Raw genomic sequence first — 19,738 nt, 5'->3', positions numbered from 1 at the left:
TCGTAAGTACAATTATTGATGCAAACAAAATATGTGTGAAGTATAACAAAATATCAAAAGACTAATAGAAGAGAAAGTGTTTTTGATGGAAGCACATTTCCATTAAATTCATGTTTAGTTATACAATCCAATCCATTTCAGAAAGTATAGCAATCTTACAAATTTTATTATTTCATTACTTCCATCTATAATCTTTGAAAATGGTTGGAATTGTTAAGATCTATTTGACTCTTGTGACCATTGAATGGAAGAAACAATCCTATGATACCTTATTGCTTTTTGTCAATTTTCGCTCCTTCTCAAGAGATTGATTCATTGCTGAGACGCTGTTTCTTGAACACTTATTACCTTCTGCTGCCTAAGGCTGAGTTCTCCCGTTTATGTGGGATCAATGGCACTTGTGTCAGTTGATATTTGACTGTAAAGTAAAAGTCTATTTATTAGTATCACAAGTAGGCTTACATTAAATCCCTCAGTTGCCACACTTCGGTGCCTGTTTGGGTACATTAAGGGAACATTTTGAGTGACCCATCCATCTAACCAGCACAACTTTTGGACCAGACAGACAAATATGGACCTTAGTCCATATTTATACTAAGACCGTAGATAGCAAAAAGTAACCAGCAGGATAAGTTCTACTGTGACAGTGTCAGGCTGCAATTCGGACACGGACTGCAAGAAGATTGTAATACTTGGTGTTTAACAAGAACAGTTTTAAACCGGCAAGGAAGTGGCAGCCTAATTGCATTCTGAGATAGGAGTCCATTATAATCATCTTCATTCAAATTCTTCTGTGACCGGTACAAAGGTTCAATTTAAAAATCAAAGCTTGGGCTCTAATTAATGCTCCAACGTTATGTTTAAAGCTTAAATGGAAATTTCCCTGTATTCATGTGGCAATGTGTTAAGAAATTACTTTGTGCATCTGGTATTTACAGCCTCATTAAATATGGGAAAAGGATAATGTTGAGGCAACAATGATCTTTGTATTCTTCCACTTGGATTGTCAGGGAGGTGCAGGTCTGAGGAAAAATACTGTTTCAGAAGGAATTAAAGTATGAAGGAGTTAATTTGGCCAGTCTTGTATACTTGTTGGAGACTTCTAAAAGGGCAGTCTGCTAACTGATTGCCATGTACATCCATCCTTTAATGTGAAAGGTTGGATAGATATTGAAGCTTTTTGAACATTTAAGCAAATCACATGCACTCAAGGTTGGCACTGTGGAAGGGAAAGCCAGTTTTCGGGAAGTGAAACATAAAAAAATGAAAGTGGGGTTAAATGTAACCCACTGGGCAAGTTATTCCACACAAGTATAAGTTGACTGAGGATTCCTGCACTGTCTGAACTTGTTGATTAGGTTGTGGCCTTATTCAAAATAATGCTTGCTTCATCTCCCAGTAGTAAAGCTTTTGATTTGGTGGCAGCAGCTTCTTGACTTGCAAGGAAAAAAGCTCTCAAATTCTGCTTTGCAAAATAAACTAATTGGGCAGCCGAACTGATATTAAGTGGTTGTTTGCTTGGTTCAGTGCAATGGCGTTGCAAGTTTCAATACTTTAATTTTGCCTACACTACCTTTTAAATTTCTGCCTTGTTTCTGCAAGGTTTAATAAGCTCTGCACACTTTTTAGGTTCATTGCTTAACTGATTTAAATAGCTTTTGTACTGATACGCTAGTGTAGAGAGCTTCTGTTCAGTGAAGGTACAAGCTGATTTCTGTAGCACAAGTGTCTGCTTCTGTTCCTTTTAATGTTCTTGATGCAAATGTACTGAGATTGAATGGAATTCAGAAGAATAGGGGATTGACACTGTGTTGCAAATAAAGAGGTGATCATGTTAGATTGTGCTGTGTAGGTTAATATATTTGTCATTATAGGTGTCAAAAATTATTAGCATATCCGTAGGAGTTGCTGATGATTTTTGACATCTTGCATACTAGTCCCGGATATTGTGTAGGCGAGGGGAACCAGAGAAAGGTGCTAAAGTCTGTTATGATGAAAATCGGCTGTCTAATAAGTGCTTTATTTTTGCTGCATGATTTTGTATTTGTGAAGGTGAGGACATCAAAGTAGGAAAGTGAAATGTGGCACCTAATGTTGGGATTGAATGCAACTGAGATGAGTATAGCTTTTTCCATTATCCTGCTAAATATGCCTGTATACTTGACCTCATAGATTCACCTTTTCTGCATCAGGTGACATTTTCCTCCCTAATTATAGCCTCCCTTAGTCTTTTTGGATGCTGACCATTTAATGTGGAAAAACTGCAATCGACCTAATTCCACAAGTAAACTACATTAAAACTGCTGAAACTCCTTTTTTTGCAGCAGATGGGAGAAACTATAATCCCAAGTTAATTAACATTGCCTGCCTTCGCTCCTGCCTTGGCTCATCTGCTAAAATCCTCATTCGTGCCTTCATTACCTCCAGACTTGCCGATTCCAATGCATTTCTGGCTGATCTCCCAAATGCTACCCTCTGTAATTTTGATCATCCAAAATTCTGCTGTCCTTGTCATAACTCGCAATGAGTGCCATTCATCAATCATTCCTGTACTTGCTGACTTGCATTGACTCATGGTCAAGCAATACTTGATTTTAAAATTCTCATCCTTATTTGGAACTTTCTTCATGGCCTTGTTCCCCCCGTCTCTGTGCTTTCCTCCAGGCCAACAATCCTATGTTATCTACATTCTAATTCTGGCCATTTGAGCAGGCTCAATTTGAATCACTACAACATTGTTGGCCATGCCTACAGTTGTCTGGGCCCCAGCTTCTGAATACCATCCCTACATCTCTCTATCTTGCTTTCTTCCTTAAAGACACACTTTAAAATTGATCTCTTTGATCAAACTTTTGGCCATCTGACCGTATATCTCCCTATGTGGCTAAGTGTCATATTTTGTTCTGTAATACTCTTGGAAAGTAGTGGGATGTCTTATGATACTAGTGGTGTTTCATAAATACAAGTTGTTGTTGGGCCCAGGTCCAGTGAGTCTCATTGTTGCAATTAATTTATTGACTTTCTAATTGTCAGAAATGAATGCAATTAAATAGCTTTTATTACAATCTGATCAATATCACAATACAATGGTCCTCACTATCATATCAAATACACGCTATTGTCTTTCTTGCAACCTTACCACCTGGTCATCTGTTATCACTAATTTATGCAGTCTCTTTCACGTTCCTTGGGAATTATCTTGCTGACGATGATTCTCATGCTCATTTAATGGTATCACTACTATCACCATGAATAATGTGGTGTCTTAAACTCTGATCATAAAATCATAGAATCCCTAAAGTGCAGAAGTAGGCCATTCGTCCCTGTACTGACTGTCCAACAGAGCATTCTCCCTCCCCCACCTTTGTCCTATCCCCTTCATCCCACACATTTACCCTAAATAATCCCCCTAATCTGCATATCTTTAGACACTATGGGGCAATTTAGCACGGCCAATCCACCTAACCGGCACACCTTTGGTTTGCATTATTCTAACCATTCAGTTATAATTATTATGGCCAAATCTCTCTTACCCTGTACTGCCTGCTCTTCCTCATTGCCCTATTATCCTATATTATATGCTCATTGAGCTAATAAACAGAGGTGACTTATTTTTTTATCATGAACCATGATTTTGATGAAATTGAAGATCTCGAAGTTCAAATACTGGCATAATTAGGTGGTCACAAACCAGTCATGTGAATTGTTTGGTCTCAATGCAGTAGTGTTGAGGTGATATTCAGCCAGTTAAATCTGTGCAGCTGTCATCAGAGATATGCTCACATTTCAACACAATACATTCACTCCATGTGAAATTGCAAGCATGAACCTGCAGCCCAATCTGGAAAATGTTTTTATCCACATCACCTTAACTTTGCCAAGGACATCTGGTACTGCACCCATGCTACCTGGCTTAGAAGCCTTAAAGACTCTGGAATAAAGAACTGGTGCAAGTTGCACCAGACTGTAGTATCTTTACAGTTCTTGATCAGCAAATAACAAAATAATTTTTTTAAAAACTGATACCTGAATTCAAAATCCAACATTCCCAAAGGTGTAACATTTACAGAAGGTAAAAAAAAATTAAATTTGTTATTGTATCTCTTTCTTGTGCATGCACCAGGGGAAAAGGTATCAACAGTGAACCATGGAGATGTGGGACCTCATCAGGTCTCCCAAGTCTCATGCACTTGGTGATACTCTAATATGTGATTGCCATTTTATCTCCTACTCCCCATCTTCTTCCCCCCCACCACCACTGCAAGAGTGGAGGGTTCCATTTCCCACAGTTTAGACTGACACAGAAAGCATCCTTGTTGTAATATGTATTACTTGTCACTGCCTGAAAGCTGTCAGGGAACACTTGTTAAAAGAATCACAGGGAAAGCACTCACTTTTGCAGCCAGGAAGGTGAGAAAAGAGACTGCTGTTCACTATTAGAGACTAGAGAGACTTGGGAGCAATTGATGTTTGGAAAAGAAGTTAGTCATCCTTTACTGCATTAAAACAAAATAGTTAATCAGGCCACATGTACAAATGCTGTGCAGGAGGACTGATTTATTTGCAGCTCCCTCAAAAACAACATTATTATTTGCCTAATTTCTAATGAGATGCAGTGATGACATAGTGCTTTAACTGTAACTGTGGTTATAGTCAGCACTTAGCACATTATTTTTCTGACTTTTATTAATACTCTATCAACTGGCAAATACATATTTCAGCTGACAAGGCACCATGAAGTGCGGAGTGCAGTATTATTCCTGATCTGTTTGTGTGTGTTTTTAACCCTGCTCGTAGTTGGTGTAGGATGATGGTCTGGATCTTCACTTCCCAGGTGGATGTGTAGAGCTGGAAAATGTTCTGGCTCACCACATCTGCATCGGGGGAAAAATGCCATGGATCCGTGATCCAGTCAGCATTTTGGACGTGTCCCAGAGTCTCCACAGCTTAGCAAAAATCCAGGTTGTTGCCTCAGTTGTATAATTCACAATTCACTTCTCTTCCCACTGTTGACAATTCTGTTCTCCTATGTTTAACCTATCTCCTTGGCATGATGGGTGATAGCTCTCATGAATTGTGTTTTAGATATCAGAAGGGTACAGTGGACTGCACTAAATATCTGGAAGCAAAATTCTGAAATTGGGATTGGAGCATACACATGATGGTTTTTGAGTTTCTTATTATGAGTCTTCCATGCGAGGGAAAGGCAGGGTCTGTATTTCTGGAGTTAGAAAGGCTAGTCATTGGGTGACATTTAGTCAAACAGAAGTCTGTTTTCTCCCTCCCACTCCCATCCCCACATCAGTCAGATAAAATAAAAAAAATACTGACATTAAAAAAAAAATTATTTTATATAAATTCAAATACCCAGGCACTGCTTAAAAACTGCTTCTTAAAATTCAATAGTATTACTGGCATAAGGTAATTTATGCAAAATATTTTATTCTACATCTTCCTGTTCAGTGAGTATAAAGCACAGCTTGGGGTTTACAGATTTTACCATGGTACACTATTAAGATAGAATAAGAGAAATTGGATTTTGTTTCCATCCCCAGCTCCTATTTATCTTGCAGATAATGGAGGGTGCTGGGGTGAGCAACATTATCATTTTTGTGTAGCTGAGCCAGTGGCATACTTTAGTAATTGAGATTCTACCGTTTAACATACGTAATGTGCACTTGGCCACAAAACAGATTTTCTGACTGTGAGCTTGGGGAGCAAAATTGAAAGTACTTTTTTTAAGGAAAGCAAGAAATTGCTGGGTACATTAAATTATTAATTCTCTTCTTGCATTCGCTCTAGGAAATTCCTAAGCCCATGACAGTAGCCAAGAATACAGCTGCATTAGAATTAATCTCCGGGGCTGATTTTAACCTGAATAAGTGGCAGGGAGTGGGTTAATGAGAGGGTCATGCAATTAGGGAAAGGGGGACCACAAATACCCTGGCCCACAATAGCAAAGTTTGGACTTGCCTGCTGGAGCTTGTTCTGTCTTCAGGCCTGCTTCTGTCTGGAGGGAAAATTACCACTTCCCCACTGAGGCCTTGTTAATAATTGCATTGGGGTTATTGCATTGGGAACCTCTTGACATGACAGGACCCTGAGTTTCAGTAAGATGCAAGATTGAATTGCCACCCCATTTCTCTCTCTTCCCCCCCCCCCCCCCCCAATCCCTCCACACTCCCCCAGCAAATTCCTGCTGGTTAAAATGGGATTTGAGCAAGTAAGCAGCCTTCTCATTTTCATCAGCCAACTCACCCCATTTCTATCATTCGGTAATGTTAAATCAAATAAAAATCTTGTTGTAAAATTCTTTCTATCCAGCCATTCTAAATCTGTTCCCTTTGAGGCTGTTGAACATAAAACACATTTCAAGATTATTGTTATTTTACTGCTGCTGTTGAGATTGGAATCTGGGTTGCCCCATTTACTTGATTGTTAAAGTAGAACGGCTTGAATAAGAAGATCATATCTGAACCCACATGGCGCAAGTAGTTCTGTCAACAGGACAGACTCTGCATTTATACAACTGTTTAATTTTCTCCATGACTTGATTTATGTTTGAGTGGAAAAATTGAGCAAAAGTTACTATTTGCATCTGCTTCATTTACCACCTGACTGTTATCTGTTTACATTGGTGCCAAATAAGTTGATTTTTTTTTTAATATTCTTCCCCAGGATGTGGTTGTCACTGACTTAGCTCAATACTTTTCATGTATCTGATTATGTACCTTTGTGATTCCTAAGTGATTGAAAGCAAAGAACTTGCATTCATGCCATGTTTTTCATCACCTTGGGATGTCCAAGCACATTTACAGCCAATTGAGCATTATTGTAATGTAGGGGAAGCATGCCACCTAATTTGCTTGCTGTAAGGTCCCATGAGTGATAGTAAAATACATGACCTGATCTGTTTTGGAGATAGAAACACAGGAACTAGAAGCAGAAGTAAGCCATTCAGCCCTTCGAACCTGCTCCACCATTCATTTTGATCACGACTGATCATCGAATGCAATATCGTGATTTTCCCCCTTCCTCCCATATCTCTTGATCCCTTTAGCCCCTAGAGCCATATCTAATTTCTTCTTGAAATCAGACAACGTTTTGGCTTCAACTACATTCTGTGATAATGAATTCCACATATTGTCAGTTCAGGGATATCACTGACCAGTTTCCTTCAGATTTTCCTTATTTAATTTCTATTCAAAACATCTCTGTCTGATTGATACATTGGCTATTTGCTAATAGACGTGATGTGTTTAATTAGTTGCTTGCGAATCTCCTATGTAATTGCTCAGAAAAACCTCCTGATTTGTGTCTGTATTTCGTTTTATGTGCACTCTGATATCTGGTTCCCTGTCCTAGCCCAAAGCTCTACAGTTTCCTCTCTTCTTTCACCTGGCTTTTCTTCGTTTAAAACACTCCTTAAAACTGAGCACTTTGATCAAGCTTTTAAACATTTAACTTAATATCTCCTTAACATGGCTCTGTCATATTTTGTTTTAGTGATTTTAGTAAAGCAATTTGGGATGTTTTATTACATTAGGGGTATGATGTGAATCTAGATTGTTGTAGATGTGGAAATGGTTCCATTGAATGATACAATACAGGACCACGTGAGAGGTCACTGAACAGGGGAGGGAGAGTCCACTGGAACAAGTGGAATGGAGTGTATTCCGCCGCACTCCTAACTTGCCTTGGTGGTGCTGGTCGGCTTTAAGGCATCGGGACGTAAGCCAAACAAGGAAGAATACCTTTGTCTTGTAGTCAGGGTGACTGACTCGATGGGGTTTCTGTCAGCTTTTGATATCGGGCAGCATGGTAGCACAGTGGTTAGCACTGCTGCTTCACAGCTCCAGGGTCCTGGGTTCGATTCCCGGTTCAGGTCACTGTCTGTGTGGAGTTTGCATGTTCTCCTCGTGTCTGCGTGGTTTTCCTCCAGGGACTCCAGTTTCCTCCCACAGTCCAAAGATGTGCGGGTTAGGTTGATTGGCCATGCTAAGAAATTGCCCTTTAGTATCCAGGGATGCATAGGTTAGAGGGATTAGTGGGTATAATATGTAGGGATATGGGGGTAGGGTCTGGATGGGATTGTGTCCGGCGCAGATGCGATGGGCTGAAGAGCCTCTTTCTGCACTGTAGGGTTCTATGATCTATGATCAGGTGTTTATTGCAGGAGATTCCATGATATTAATGCCACTGAAGAGATAAATTAAACATCTCACTTTATCAGACGTGGTCATTGCCAGGCACAAATATTATTTGCTTCTATTCACTGAGCCTGGGTGCTACATATGGACATGATGTACTTTATTTCTGAAGAGTTGAGAGTGGAGTTGAATGTTATATAGTTGTACTTCAGACCTCATGATGGAGGAAAGTCTGTGCTTAAAGTAGTTGGACCAAGGGCATTGCCCTTAGGAACCTGTGCAGGGATATTCTGGGCAGAGATTATTGACCTCCAAGAAATCATCTTCTAATTTGATTTGATTTATTATTGTCACAAGTATTCGTATATAGTGGAAAGTATCATTTCTTGTGCACTCTGCAAGCAAAGCATACCATTCATAGAGAAGGAAAGTAAGACTCCCAACTACTGGAGAGTATTCCACTGATTCCCATTGACTTCTGTTTTACTAGGGCTCCTCGGTGCCTAATTTGGTCAAAGCTACTTTATTGTCAAGTGACAATCATCTTGTTTCACATTTAGAAATTCAGTTCTTTTGTTCATCATTGGAACCAAGCTTTAGTGAGGTCTGGAGCCAAGTGGATCCAGGTTGAGTACTGATGAATAGGTTATGGATAAATGAACTTCAAATGGTAGCGTTGCTGATGATTGAGAATAGATTGCTTGGACAGTAATTGTCCTTTTCTCTACAGCCTGGAAGTACCTGGGCAATTTTCTACATTACCTCATAGGTGCCAATGCTCTAGTTGTGTTGGAATGGCTTGGCTTGAAGCATGGATAGTTCTGAAGCACAGGTCTTGGCTCAGATTTGGATTGGTACATTGGGTATTTTACTGGAAATGGATTTACTGGGTGCCGTGAGTGTGCTCTGGTGAATGTTGAGCTTGCACCACTAGGTTGCATTTCATCTCACTGCAGCCTTTGTTATGCCATCATGCTGCCATTGCCATGTTCTGTGTTATACATTCTTTTTATTGTGATGATATTTGGCTTTTCTTCTACCAGATACTACATCAAGACTGGATTTTACTGTGGGATTAGCTTTACCATGCTGTGTAAATTAGATTTGCATATAGTCTAGATATTGTTTAATTTTAAGGCAAACAATTAAAATCATAATTGGTTGTGGCTCATTTGTATTGCTTGCTGGTGAGTGGGGTTTCAATATTTTGTGTGTTTGGTATTTGCTGTTCTGATAAACAAGGTTTGAGTCCAAACTATTTCTGTAGCCAGAACGTTTTCGTAATCCACACTAATTGACACCTCCCTCTCCAGCCCTACCAGTGGCTGTAAAAGTAACTATCCCTCTCAATTTTTATGCATCAGTTTCTTTCCAAAGCTCAGCAGAAGACCTGCCTGGTATCCCCATCAGCTGCACTAAGGGTATTCAATACAGATTACTCTACAGGCAGCACAGTGGCACAGTGATTAGCACTACTGCCTCTCAGCGCCAGGGACCCAGGTTCAATTCCAACCTTAGGTCACTGAGTGGAGTTTGCATGTTCTACTCGTGTCTGCATGGGTTTCCTCCGGGTGCTCCGGTTTCCTCCCACATTCCAAAGATGTGCAGGTTAAGTGGATTGGCCGTGCTAAATTTCCCCGTAGTGTCCCAAGATATGTAGGTTTGGAGGATTGGCAAAATAAATGCATGGGGTTACGGGTGGGCCCAGGTAAGATTCTCTGTCAGAGAGTCAATGCAGAATCGATGGACCAAATGGACTCCCACTGCACTGTAGGGATTCTATTTTGTGACTAATTGATGATCAAAATGTAAAAATCAAACAACAGGGAATCAAAGTTGTTTGAAGCATTGCGGTTTCTCGCAAAATAGGCTGAAGAGCTAAGTGACACAAGAAGGAAGAACTACACCACCACTGGCAGACAGTTGGAATTGCACTGAGAGAAGTTTAGAAGTTTTAAACATATTGTAGATGACAGTAGTGGTTAGCCTCTGATGGTCTTGTTGAGTTGTAGGATATCCTTTCTTTCTATGTAATGAGTAATATGAATTTGCCATGATTACCATAATTGAGTTAGCTCAGTTGTTTCTTACCAAACAGACTATTTTTAAAATTGTACTTAGATATAGATGTTTCTGGCTAGGCCACATTTATTTTCCATCTCTAGTTGCTCTGAGAGGGTGATAGTGGGACCTTTGCTTGAACCATTGGAACCTTTTATGATGATGGTGATTCTAGCATTTTGACCTGCAACAACAAAAGAATAGCAATTTGTGATGACATGTGCCTCGGAGGGGAACTTGGCAGAGGTTCCATTCCCATGACACTGCTGCCCTTTATCCTCCTTGGTGATATAGGTCAGCGGACTCAGGTGCTGTTGAAATAAAATTGTCAAGTTGCTTTCACAGCATGCCAGTGGTTGAGGGGTTGCCTATTGAGTCCACTGGTGGGGATATTGATCAAGTGCATTGCTCAACCTTGAATGGTATCCAATTTGTAGGGTGTTATTGCAGCTGCCTCCACCAAGGCATCTGGTGAGCATTCCATGCTATTCTTGATTTGAGGTTCGTAGATGGTGGAGAAATTTTGAAGAGTCACGAGATGGGCTCCTTTTGCATAGTGCTCAGCCTTTGCCTTACTCATGTCATTACGGTGTTGATATGACTGTTATATTTTAGCATGTATACCATGGTGTGGGAGTTAGCATAACTCCCACATGACTTCCCTGCTTTTGTAATCTATGCCTTAATTGATAAGGAATTTGCAGTTTTTGTGAAGTTATTGGGACTTGTTAGAGATGATTATTGACTGGTGCTTATGTGACACGTTATTTAAAAATGATGTCCTTGGATTTGAATTCTCTATTATTCTGTAGCTTACATTGAAACTATAAATCAATGGTCATGATTTCTATTATATATTATTTTTTATTATATTACTTATATTGCTTAATCTTTATAAAGCCTAGATTATCATAGAATCATACAGTGGAGAAGAGGCCCTTCAGCCTATTAAGTCCACACCAACACATTAGAAATACCTGAACTCCTACCTAATCCCATCTGCCAGCAATTGGCCCATAGCCCTGAATGCTATGATGTGTTAAGTGTTTATCCAGATACTTTTTTAAAAGGATGTGGGGGAACTGCCTCCACCACCCTCCCAGGCAGCACATTCCAGGCCATCATCACCCTTTGAGTAAAAGAGTTTTTCTTCACATTTCCCTTCCCCCCCAAACCTCTTGCCTCCCACCTTGAACCTGTGTCCCCTCGTGACTGACCCTTCAGCTAAGAGGAACAGCTGCTCCCTATCAACTCTGTCCATGTCACTCATAACCTTACACACCTCGATCTGGTCATCCCTCAGTCTTTTCTGATCCAACAAAAGCAACCCAAACCTACGCAACCTCTCTTCATAACTTAAATGCTCCATCCCAGGCAGCATTCTGGTGAATTTCCTGTGCAATCATATCCTTGCCATGTGGTGATCAGAACTGCACACAGTACTCTAGCTGTGGCCTCACCAAAGTTCTATACAACTCCAACATGACTTCCCTTCTTTTGTGATTGATACCTTGACTGATAAAGGCAAGTGTCCCTAATGCCTTTTTTACCACGCTACTAACATGCCCTTCCACTTTCAGAGATCTGTGGACAAACACACCAAGGTCCATTTGTTTCACAGAACTTCAAGTCCTACCATTCATTGAGTACCTTCTTGTCAAATTATTCCTTCCAAACCCCTCTCTTTTCAGGGTTAAATTCCATCTGCCACTCATCTGCCCATTTGACCATTCAATTTATATCATCTTGTACTCCAAGACGCGCTGCCTCACTGTTAACCACCTGTCCAATCATTGTGTCATTCCCAAATTTACTAATCCTACTCCCCAGATAGTCATCAATGTCATTTATCTAAATAATGAATCATAGGGGGCCCAATACAGATCCCTGTGGTACACTACTGGACACTGGCTTCCCATCACTTTTGCAGCCTTCTGTCATACCTTCTGCCTCCTACAACTGAGCCAATTTTGAATCCACTTTTTCAAATTACCTTATATCCCATGTGACTTTATCTTCTTTATAAGTCTCACACGTGGGACCTTGTCAAAGGCTTTGCTGAAATCCATATAAACTACATCCAAGATGGCGTCAGAGTGAGGCAACTTCTTGAAAGCTGTGCCTAGCATACCTTCTAATTTTATCTTTTACTCTCATTCTATGCTTCTAAAACTTCACTACATTCTGCACTCTCTCGTTTCCTTCTCTATGAACAATATGTTTTGTCTGTATAGTGCGCAAGAAACAATACTTTTTACTGTATGTTAATACATGTGATAATAAATCAAATCAAATTGACTGTATTACCCTCAACTAATACCTTGTCTCCTCTCCCTCTGATGAAGCCATACTGACTATCCCTGATCAAATTTTACCCCTCAGTGGAGATAGATGCTCTCCTTCAGAAGTTTCTCTAATAGTTTCCCTACCACTGACGTGAGACTCACTGGCCTGTAATTCCCTGGTTTATCTCCAAAACGTTTCTTAAATAGCAGAACCACATTAGCTTGCTCCCCGGTCATCTGGCACCTCTCCAGAGGAAAATGGTAGGGAAGCTGCTGCAGGAGAGTAATTGAAGATTAAGGGCGGCAGTATTAGTTGAGAAGGTATTCCTGAGGTTTGCAGGGAATTCATAGGATTTAGGAGCATGAGGGAAGATGCTTGGGGTAATAGCAAACTGAAAAGGAGAATAAGGAGCTTAGGACATGGTGTTTGTGATGTTTGGGTCCATTGAAAAGGAGATATCAGTGGTCTAGCAGGAGTTGAAGGCATATATCAGTTATGGGAAAATATTGTTGTTTGTGGGGGAGAGGAGGGGGCCCAGTGTGTGAGAGCAGCACAACAAGTCTAGAGCATTGAGTGAGTGAACTTGGCATCACTGAGAGTGCTGGTGAGCTGTGGATGTATGATGGGGTGAGGGATGCAGGAAGACACTGTTGATATTCTTGGAAGGGGGCAAGTTCTTGAGTTATATGGTAACAAAATTTCCTCAAAGTTTTATTATTTTCTTGTTTTGAACCTGCTCACTGGAGACAGTTACTTAAGCTGAGTTATGGTTCTGTGTAACAGATTCTTTTGATTCCTTGGCCAAGTTGCCAATCTTGTGCATGCCAGATTAGTGAGCATGAGCAAGCTTTTTGACTGATGTTAACATGATTAAAGCATACCCAGAATCGCTGCGTGGGATAGTCAACAGGCTTTGCCTGCGATTCAGTTGAAGTTTCCCCCCATCTCTAGTCTGGGAACATTAAAGCTATTTATCACACCCTCCTCGTTGAGGTTGAGATTAACAAGTTCAGTACAAAAATTCCAGGTATGTAAAGCCGCACTGCATAATTTAATTAAGAGAAGAGGTGGTTGTGGCGCTTTGAGAAGCGGGGAACAATATTTGTTGTCTGCAAAAAAAGATTAAAGGAGAAGCTACAAGAGTTTGAGAATTTTGTGATTGGACAGTCTGCAATTACTTTGACAGACCAGGATAGTGGGGGCACACTAGCTCTATGTTCTAATGCACTTGGGGGCAATGTAATCGGAGTAGGTTCTATTGTGTCAATGTTATGGTTCAGGTCAGAAACTGAGTGTTTTATGTAGCCTGCCTGAGTCATAAGTTTCACACTTTGAATTTGGCTAGGATAAGCATAATATGCTTCACCTTGGGTACAATTTGAATGACCGACTGAGGAGTTTATCATCAAAGTTCATTTAAGAATGTAATTAACCGGTATGGAAAGAAAATTAGCAATAACTTCTTTCAATTACAAACAAAAACAACCACAATAATGTATAACCCTCAACAAATACATCTAAAATGTTCCAGTCAAATAAAAAACTTGTCATAGACAACACCCTTTAAACAGATTCAATACAGCAAAAACCAAAGCTCATGTGATATTGGAATTGAGTCCTTTGGTTGGAGAATTGAAAACTTTATCTTGTAGTTCTAGTAGTCCTCTTGACACATTCAGAATAATTTGAAGTCAAAACAGCTTCCCAGGGTAGATTCTAGTTAAGCTACCAACAGCAGGTTTTCTAGGAAGGCCTTCAGCCTACCTGCAGAATTTCCAAAAGCAAGGAGAGAGAGAGAGAGAGAAGTACTACTTTTCAGTTTGCTGTCCCTTCTTTAAAAAAAACAAAACTCAAACCTGCAACTCAGAACTGAAAATGAAAGAATCACTGGCACCTGACCTGCCAACCAGTTTTCCTCCTAACAATGCAGAGCCATAAAAGATCCCACAGTAAAAATAAACACACCCCCATTTAAGCAGTAATAAAAGGACAGCTCCAGACAAGCCAGTGCCATAATGAAAAAAACAGCTGAAGCCAAAAAGGCCTGTTTACAACTGCAGAAAACGTTATGTGGAAAAAAAAAATCTCTTAAAGATATACTAATGTCACAGTCAGTTCCACAGAATTGGAAGTACGCTCAAATTCATCATTTCTGGTAGTTAAAGAAATGATTTTGGACAATTCTCATCAGTTCAGATTTTTATAGTGCATTATGCACTCGAGTCCCTGGAATCCTCACCATATGCATGCTGTAGATGAACAAAACCCTAGCAATGATGCCCATTTCGTCATTGGGACCTCTACTTCCTGTCATTGTGTGACTTCTGACAATGTAAAGACCTGGTTTTTTTTCTCCGACATATGTATATAGAAAATGGGATGGGAGGGAGAAATCATAAGGTTTATATCTTGCCTTTTCAATGTCAATTTCACTAGTATCTTTTATCATTGGCCAATACAATGAACAGATAGCTCATTTGACTATAGACACTTTACGTGAAGTCTGTATATGTGCGCATGTATAAACTGTATGTGCATCATGACCCCCACAGAAAGAAAACTTTTAGAAAGATATTTGAATTTGGGTGGATTGGCCATACTAAATTATCCCTTGGTGACCCAAGGTATGTAGGTTATGGAGATTAGTAGGGTAAATGCATGGGGTTACGGCGATAGGGCAGGGCTGAGCATGGGGAAAATGCCCAGTCAGAGACTCAATCGGCCAAATGGCTGTCGCCTGCACTGTACAGGTTCTATGATTCTAATTTCTAGTGCCTGGGAGGATGACGAAACAAGATTTCAGGTTTTAAAATTTTTTACTGTAACAAATAAGCTAAAAACATTGTCTGAGCACTACTCAGTCAGCAACTTGTACTCTAATTACAAAAGCAATATTTGCATTCTCTAAATTAGAAAGATCTCGTGTTTATATGTGTGCGTGCATGTGTGGGTGTATGTGCCTGTGTGAGAGGGGAGTGCTCATGTGTCTGCTGCTTTTGAATGAGAGTTTGTAGGTGTGTATATTTGAGGATCCCTCTCCAGCAGCATCCCTAATATTAAACAAATGTGTGAGCATCACTCCTCCCAATAAAAATGACACGAAGGTAGGATTTAAGTATCTCTTCAATAGGAGAACATTTTAATTATAATAAACCTACCATATAAAAATAGAAAGGACTTTTAAAAAAATATTTTTGTATGTTTGTTCCTTTTTTCAAAAATAATAATTTTTGTAGTTTACTTTTCACCATAATACGAATGTTTCCATCAGTACTGTTGGGAGGTGAAACAGTTTGGGAAACCTATAGAGGTTGAAATAACTCCTCCAAGGTCAGTGTGCCTTATTTACACAGTAAGTAACACTCGGACAGGTGCCTCCTCATGCAGAGTATAAATCCAGGGTGCCCATAACCCTGACACTCCACATTATGTACACAAGCAGGGTTCCCTGATTTGATGAGCCATAACTGAGTCAATCAAGGAGCTCGTGTTCTAAGAGGTACACATCATGGGCCTTGTTGAAGTCATTAGACGTTTCCAGAATTTTGTGTTTCCACAGTCGGGCTTACGGTAACTGCTGAAAGGACCAGAGCAAAGAGAAGGAACATCTTTCCTAAGCTGCAAGTAGTGGAATGGAATGCATGACCCAAAAGATTCAATAGTAACTTTCAAAAAGAAACTGAATACGTTTGACAGGCAAAAGATGCAGAGCTATGGCGAAAGTGCAATGGGATAAGATTAATTAGAAAGTTATTTCAAAAGAATGTGTAGAGGCATGGATGGGCTGAATGGCCTTCTCTTCTATTTGATTCTGTGGTCTGTCTTGGGTGGGAATGAACTATCACTTTTGCCTACAAAACCACAATAACTACATTTAGGAATTATTATTGGCTAAACTAAATTAATTTTGTCAGACGCAATTTTCTTTTAATAAATTTGTGCTGGTTGTCCGATGAATTACCAGTTCACCTGTTGTGGTGATGATGGTTAAGGGAAGAATGTTGCCCTGGACACCAGGAGAACTCTGTTTTTCTTTGCAGTGTATCTTGGGTTCTTTTACTTATATTCAATCAAGTAGGCTAGGCCTCAATTTTAATTTTTATTTTCAATGACCCCTCTGATAATACACTAGATACACTAGACTAAAGGAGCAGCCCAGATTATGAATCTTCAGACTTTTTGACTTTGTTTTGGAATGACCCAAGTGTTCTTGAAAGGTGAATGAAATGCAAGTTCTTTCTATGATTCATTAAAGCCACTCTGGAAAACTAACCAAATCTGAGGAGTTGCTTCAGAAAAACTGGCACATCCTAAAAATTGATTTAGCCTTGATTAACAGCTTATGATATGGGAGTATATAGATTTGGTCATTCAAGGTAGCGTTCTGTAGCAAGACGTGGTCCAGAAAGGGGATGGAGGGTTGGGGGTAGTGAGTGGTGAACAAAACCAAACGAAAGAATTAAAAATGCAAATGGAAAGAAAGAGGTATAATTGGTGTTAGTTTCCAGGGGTTCTGTGAATCAGCTTTCTTGAAAACAAAATTGTGCATTCAAATAATGCATCCTATTGAACTTTAAGTCCTTTTTATATCTCCAGAATTAATAGATTTTTCATCCTTAAGCAAGGAAATCAAAAAGATCATTTGAACTTTCAATAGAATAATCAGACTATGAATATGCCAAAAAATCATTCTCAACACATCCTCCAGTTCAAAAGAAGTTGGATTTCTGTGAAGCATCCTGGTGGATATGTAAAACTGTTTGAACCTTGCATCAAAATTTTGATCTTTGAAACTTGTGTACTGTCTCGGAGTATTTTGCAAACTGCAAGTAATTACAATACTGGAGGGAGCAATTATAAGTGAAGAAGCAATGAAGCCACATATGTAGAATATTGACTCTGAGCACAATTTCTACTAATGCATAACTATGCCAATTCTGAATCAACCAAGTGACAATAATGCTTGTGCAAACCTAAGAGCAGTTGGTTCAAGAGTTACATTTGTAAAGACTTGTAAGCAGGTCTCCTGCCTACCATCTGCAAAGGTGGAGGAAAGATGGTTTCTTCCTCTGGAGAAATACTTGGAAGGAATACACAAATTATCTTCATAAACAAAAGTATCGGGGCTTGTTGGCGGACAGCAGCAGGGTGGCAACCTGCATAGCATTTCAAGTCTTGCATTTTGTGTGGTGTGAAAACAGCATATTCTTCACAATAACTATAATTATATTCATGTTTTGTTCTAGAAGGGAAACGTCAAAATAAACTGTGAAATGTGGTCTGAATTCTACAATCTCAGCAGACTCATTGTAACCAACGATGCTGCCTTTGTGGCATGTAAACAGGGTAATTTAACCTGATTGTTTATGGTGAAATGCTGTCAGTTTGATTTGAGCATTCCCGAACTGGAGCAGTTGCATTTCAAAACACAAATTATGTTTGTACATTATTATAGGTCATTGCAGTTTTAATGGGATTAATGTTAAAAGAAAACCTGTCGAGGTTTAGATAGGTGGGCAAAACGGTGCAAAACAAAAAGCTTATCTGTAAGCTCTGGTTTAAGAGCAAAGGCTGTATTGTAAAAACAGCAAGACATGCAAGTTTTTGTTTTAATTATTTAGCTGAGGGTGACAAACTGTTACCTATTTCCAAACGTTCATTACTCATTGATATATATTTTCTTCCTTACGACTGTAACACTACGTTCTGCACTCTCTCGTTTCCTTCTCTACGCATGGTGCGCAAGAAACAGTAGTTTTCACTGTATGCTAATACATGTGACAAATCAAATCAAAAGCAGACTGAGATAGGACACTGACATGTGTGGCAATATGATGCGTCCTGTCAATCCATGGTGGCAGATCATCTTGGAAGATCGCAATACTCTCTTAAATTAAGTGAAATATCTCAGGGGCAGCATGGAAAGCTCTCATTCTTTTGATTTGATTTATTGTTGTCACATTTATTAGTAGGCATTGAGAAGTATTGTTTCTTGCATATTATACAGACAAAGCACACCATTCATAGTGAAGGAAAGGAGAGGGTGCAGAATGTAGTGTTACAGTCATTGCTACAGTGTAGAGAAAGATCAACTTAGTGTGAGGTAGGTCCATTCAAAAGTTTGATGGCAACAGGGAGGAAGCTATCCTTGAGTTGGTTGGTACATTCCTCAGACTTTTGCACCTCTTTCCTGATGGAAGAAGGTGGAAGAGAGAATGTCCCAGGTGAGTGGGGTCCTTGATTATGCTGGCTGCTTCGCTGAGGCAGCGGGAAGTGTAGACAGTGTCAGTGGATGGTTTGTGAGATGGACTGGACTCAACCTCATTACTTGTGTTACACCAGACTGTAGAAGGAAATTACGCTCAGTACCTATACTGATTTCATGGTATTTTTTGCCTCTGATGAAGAGGCAGTGCTCCAAAAGCTTGTGCTACCAAATAAACCTGTTGAACTTTAACCTGGTATTGTGAGACTACTTACTGTGCCCACCCTAGTCGATGCTGGCAACTCCACATCATGAAGATGAATAAGGAATTGCCTGTCAGCATGGCCCATGCTGACAGCATTACATAAAGTTGAAAGGATGTAAATGTAGCCAGAATTTGTATAGCCTTTGTAAATCTGCAATGATGAAAAACTTTTAGGTTATCATAGAATCCTACTGTGGAGAAGGAGGACATTCAGCCCATCAAGTCTACACAATCCCATCCAGGCCCTATCCCCATAACACCATGCATTTACCCTAGCTAGTCGTCCTGATACTAAGGAGCAATTTAGCATGGCCAATCCACCTAACTTGCACATCTTTGGACTGAGGAAACCCTTGCAGACATGGGGTGGATGTGCAAACTCCACACAGTGACCCAAGTTGGGAATTGAGCGCATGTCCCTTGTGCTGTGAGGCAGCAATGCTAACCACCATGCCCCTAAAGTTAAACATATAAAAAAAAAGGCTTTGTAAAGACAGTTTCCAACAAAAGAATGAGAAGGCAAAATCATTGGCATACAAATTTTGTGCTGGAGCAGGAAACTGAACATGCGATTGGAAGGTGGAGTAACTTAGTACCAAAATTCCCTTTCTTGATAACTGGTAAGGCAGACATGCACACAGTTTCTGTTTACAGCATTCCAGGGTAACTGATAATGGGTGGCAAGGTGGAATGTTGTCTGCATTACCTAAGGGATATGAAAATGGATGCAAAGAAAGGAGGCAAACCTCAAGAGAGCTGGCTAAGATAAGA

At 39.9% G+C, this 19,738-nt stretch overlaps 1 protein-coding gene across 3 annotated transcripts in view; it reads left to right on the top strand.

Annotated features, from left to right (window-relative positions):
* The window catches only part of zswim5 (zinc finger, SWIM-type containing 5), a 207,880-nt gene that overhangs the window by 129,066 nt on the left and 59,076 nt on the right, over positions 1-19,738 (top strand). The gene's annotated exons all lie outside the window — the stretch shown is intronic.

The sequence above is a fragment of the Carcharhinus amblyrhynchos genome, chromosome 9 (assembly GCF_965287045.1).
Source record: "Carcharhinus amblyrhynchos chromosome 9, sCarAmb.v2.hapA, whole genome shotgun sequence".
NCBI classification, from domain to species: domain Eukaryota; kingdom Metazoa; phylum Chordata; class Chondrichthyes; order Carcharhiniformes; family Carcharhinidae; genus Carcharhinus; species Carcharhinus amblyrhynchos.
Note: the sequence above shows the minus strand (reverse complement) of the source record. Positions and strands in the feature narration are given on the sequence as shown.